We start from the raw sequence: 5395 nt of genomic DNA on the forward strand, positions 1-5395 counted from the left end.
GATTGGTTGAGAAATTTAAAGATTGTTCTCACACAAGAAAAACTTTCCTACATTCTTGAAACCCCTGACCTAGGGTCAACAGGGGAAGATGCAACTGAGGAGGAATTGGCCACATATCGTATGTGGAAAAATGACAGTTTGACTGTCAAATGTATCATGCTTGCTTCTATGAATAATGAATTGCAGAGGCAGCATGATAGCATGGATACTCACTCCATACTCCTTAACTTAAAGGAGTTATATGGTGAGCAGAGCAGAACTGCTAGATATGAGATATCTAAACAGTTGTTCCGTGCTAGAATGATCGAGGGATCGTCTGTGCAAGACCACTGTTTAAAGGTTATAGACTTAATCACTCGATTAAGTCAACTTGGTTTTGCTATGGACAGTGAGCTGAGTCAGGATTTGATCCTGCAATCACTACCCGACTCATTCTCGCAGTTTGTCGTGAATTATCACATGGACAAACTGAATTCCTCCCTGCCCGAGCTTCTAAATATGCTGAAAACAGCAGAGTCTCACATCAAGAAGGACAAGGGTCCGATCCTTCTTGTTGGTGAGAGCTCAAAGAAGAAGTCGGGCAACAAGGGTTCAAAGAAAAAACTAAACCCTAAGAGTCACATCAAAAAGAAGAAGGGAAAGAAAATCTCTAGACTCGGTATCTGTTTCCACTGTGGCAAGACGGGGCATTGGAAAAGGAACTGCAAGAGCTTTCTTGCAAGTGTGAAGCCTGATGTAAGTGTTGCATCAAAAGGTATGTTTTTATTACATGCCAATATGACATTAAGTTTTTCTGATTCTAATTCATGGGTATTGGATACCGGTTGTGGTTCTCACATATGCAAATCTTTGCATGGACTACAGAAAATTAGAAGACTGAAGAAAGGTGACTTCGAGCTATATGGCGCTGGAGGAGAATCCATCCAGGCTGAAGCTGTTGGCACCTACATACTGGAGCTACCCTCTGGAAAGTTCTTGAAGCTAGAAGACTGTTATTTTATGCCAAAAATCATTAGAAATATAATTTCAATTCCTTTGTTGCTTAAGAAAGAATTCGAAATAAATGGAAAGAGCAATGGTTGCTCTATTTCTTTATCTAATGAGTATTATTGTCATGGCACTATGGAAAATGGTCTTTTAGTATTATGTCTTAATAATGTTATGTTTCATATTGGCAAAGATAATAAAAGAAAAAGAGAAAATATTAATAATACCCTCCTCTGGCATTACCGATTAGGTCATATTAGTGAGACAAGGTTACATAAGTTGTATAAAGATAAATTCTTTGACCCTTATGATTTTGAATCATTAGGAACTTGTGAATCTTGTCTTATGGGTAAAATGACCAAGTCTCCATTCTCGGAACATGGAGAAAGGGCAAGTGACTTGTTAGAACTCGTAAACACTGATGTGTGCGGTCCTATATCAACTCAAGCTAGAGATGGATACTCTTACTTCATCACATTTACTGATGACTTATCAAGGTTTGGTTTTGTGTATCTAATGAAACATAAATCCGAAGCCTTTGATAAATTTAAAGAGTATCAAAGTATGGTCGAAAAACAAACTGGAAAGTGTATTAAAATCCTTCGATCTGATCGAGGAGGAGAATACCTTTCTAGTGAATTTTTAGACTATCTTAAATTAAAGGGTATACTCTCTGAATGGACACCTCCATATACGCCACAATTAAATGGTGTAGCTGAAAGAAGGAATCGTACCTTATTAGATATGGTACGGTCCATGATGTGCTTCACAAATCTTCCAGTTTCCTTCTGGGGACATGCCCTAGAAACTGCTGCATTAGTATTAAATAGAGTACCATCTAAGTCTGTATCTAGCACTCCATATGAGATATGGAAAGGAAAGAAACCTAATCTTAAGTATCTTAAGATATGGGGTTGTCATGCTTATGTCAAAAGAAATTTTGGACATAAGCTAAGTGCTAGATCGGACAAATATATATTTGTAGGTTATCCTAAAGACAGTTTAGGATATATCTTCTATAATCCTACCGAACAAAAGGTATTTGTTGCTAGGCATGCCACTTTCTTGGAAAAAGAGTTTTTTTTAGAAAAGGGCAAGGATAGAAAAATTGAACTTGATGAAGTTCAAGACCTACAAGGTGAGACACATAATAATCCTCAACCAGATGTACCCATGGAAGAGGTACAGCCACTACACACTACTCTTTTTCGAAGGTCAGAAAGAGTGCGAAATGCACCTAAGAGGTATGGATTTATCATTGAGAATGATGAGCCCACATCGTTGATAACGATGACCCTCTGACCTATTCGGAAGCTGTCAAAAGTAGGGACTCTGACAAATGGTTGGACGCCATGAAATCCGAGATAGATTCTATGTATACAAACCAAGTGTGGACTTTGGTTGATGCACCTGAGGGAGTGATTCCAATAGGGTGCAAATGGGTATACAAGAAGAAGATAGGAGCTGATGGCCAAGTAGAAACCTACAAGGCCAGGCTAGTGGCAAAAGGTTTCAGGCAAAAACAAGGCATTGATTATGATGAAACTTTTTCGCCAGTAGCTATGCTCAAATCTATTCGGATTATGCTTGCTATAGCTGCATACTATGATTATGAGATCTGGCAGATGGATGTCAAAACTGCTTTCCTTAATGGTCACCTTGAGGAAGAGGTCTATATAACACAGCCAGAGGGATTTGTCTCAAGAGGGAGAGCAAATCAAGTATGTAGGCTTAAGAAATCCATTTATGGATTAAAGCAGGCATCTAGAAGTTGGAACATCCATTTTGACAAGATAGTCAAAGAGTTTGGCTTTATTAAAAATATAGATGAACCTTGTGTGTACAAGAAGACTAGTGGGAGTGCTATTGTCTTCTTGATATTATATGTGGATGATATATTGGTCATTGGAAATGATGTTCCAATGATGCAATCGGTCAAGACTTGGCTATCAAAGAAATTTTTCATGAAAGACTTGGGTGAAGCATCCTATATACTTGGTATAAGGATCTATAGAGATAGATCTAAAAGGATGCTAGGTTTGTCCCAGTCTAGGTACATAGATAATGTGCTGAAGAGGTTCAGCATGGATGGAAGTAAGAAAGGTTTCTTACCCATAGGACATGGCATACAACTCTCTAGGAAGATGTCTCCTAAGACATCTGAAGAGAGGAATAGAATGAGTTCTATTCCCTATGCTTCGGCAGTAGGGTCGATCATGTATGCTATGTTATGTACCAGGCCTGATGTAGCTTATGCCTTGGGTATGGTAAGTAGATTTCAGGCAGATCCCGGAGAAGATCATTGGAAAATTGTGAAAAGCATTCTCAAATACTTGAGAAGGACTAGAGATGTTTTTCTGATTTATGGAGGATCAGAATTGAAACTAGAAGGCTATTCAGATTCTAGCTTTCAATCTGATCCAGATGATAGCAAGTCAATCTCTGGATATATCTTCACTTTGAATGGTGGAGCTGTGAGTTGGAAAAGATCCAAACAGCAAACTGTAGCTGACTCAACTACTGAGGCAGAATACATAGCTGTTAGTGAAGCTGCTAAGGAAGCAGTCTAGATGAAGAAGTTCATCACAGAGCTGGGTGTAGTTCCTGAGATTGCCGGACCAGTCCCAGTTTATTGCGATAACACTGGAGCTGTTGCACAGGCTAAGGAACCAAGGTCTCATCATAGATCCAAGCACATTTTGAGACGCTTCCACCTTGTTCGAGAGATAATCGAAAGACAAGACGTCAAGATTGAACGAGTAGACACAAAAAATAATATAGCAGATCCATTTACTAGAGCTCTACCACAGCAGTAATTCAATCGCCACCTCGATTGTATGGGGTTAAAATATAAGGGCGATTGGCTTTAGTGCAAGCGGGAGATTGAAAGAGTAGATGCCCTATAAGCCAATCATTTGATGGGTTTCTCTTTGTAATCCTCCAAATCATGTACTTTGACACTCGATATATATCAATAAAGGCATTGTGTTTCATCATTTGCTGCTTATCTATTTTATTATTGGATGATGAACCCCATAAATTAGGACATTGGTTTTAGGGTTATGATGAGATCATACCAGTGAGACCTAAAATCCTAAAATCCTAATTTAGAATATCCCAGTCAAATTGATATATTGAGTCGGGGATCAATATTACCGGAAAGACTGGCACATCTTATGTATGCTCGATGTAGAGGGTGATTGATCTCACAATCACTTGTGTAAGACACTAATACAAAGATGTGGGTGCTCATTAGAGGAATGAGTTCACTGAAATGACCAGCCATGAGAACATCTTATGGATGCTTACTTAATTATCAAAAGATGGTTCTCATAGTGGGAGTTGTGCAAGTGATCCTTAGACCAGAGATCACCATTGTACCTTGTGCACTTGAAGCTATGTTTTAGTTTACCCTCATTCACGACATTGCGTTGTGTACGGGGTATTCTGGATATGGTGGATTTTGTACGAAGGTTGTGAGTAGGTCAACAAGGAATCAGTCACTTCTAGTAAGAGAAGGTAACATCCTACTTACTCTAATCTTATGATGATTCAAGAAGCCTTTGATCAAAGCAAAATGAATATTAGAAAGAGTTTCTAATATTTCATTGTTTGAATTATCTTCAGGATGTAGTATGACTGAGGGATTGAATTGCACAGTAACTTGCCACTGAAGGGTATGTTTGGATTTGTCCAATACATTCCTCATCTTCCGGGTAGACATGATACGTTGCTAGACGTCAATCATGTCTTGTGGGTTGATCGGATCAAAGAGTTTGATTAGATCAAAGCATCAGAAAGGTTCTGATTGCTAAGTCAGGTTTAGCACTAAATTGAACCTAAATTGGATTAGAGGTATTCTAATCAGGTTAGGTCAACTTGCACCTGCACCTACTGCTGGCTAAGATAAGGAACCCAATGGGTCACACACAAGGGAATTGATCAAGGGTCTAATTGGATTAGATCATGTTTGCAAGATGAACATGCTAGCACGTGTTGCAAATCCAAGCTCCTGATTCAAATTAAATTCGAATATGATTCTTAGATTAGGTTGATCTAATATGATTAGATCATAACCTAATATGGGTTAGCCAAGAGTTGAAACCCATTTGGCTTTAATTAGACCTGATTTGATTAGGTTTAATGTTTTCTTTAAGTTGGTTAAACCCAATTGGATTGGGTTTGATAGAGCCTTCACTTCTGGACCATTGGATCGCTTCCTGGATGAAGGATCTGGTCCACTGGTTGGCGCCTTCATCTGGACTATTGGATGGCTTCCTGGATGAAGGATCTGGTCCACTGGTTAGCGCCTGAATCTGGACCACTGGATGGCTCTCTGGATGAAAGATCTGGACCGTTGCTCAGCGCCTGAATCTGGACCACTGGATGGCTCTCTGGATCAAAGATC

This window comes from Phoenix dactylifera, unplaced genomic scaffold (genome assembly GCF_009389715.1).
Source record: "Phoenix dactylifera cultivar Barhee BC4 unplaced genomic scaffold, palm_55x_up_171113_PBpolish2nd_filt_p 001797F, whole genome shotgun sequence".
Taxonomy (NCBI): Eukaryota; Viridiplantae; Streptophyta; class Magnoliopsida; order Arecales; family Arecaceae; genus Phoenix; species Phoenix dactylifera.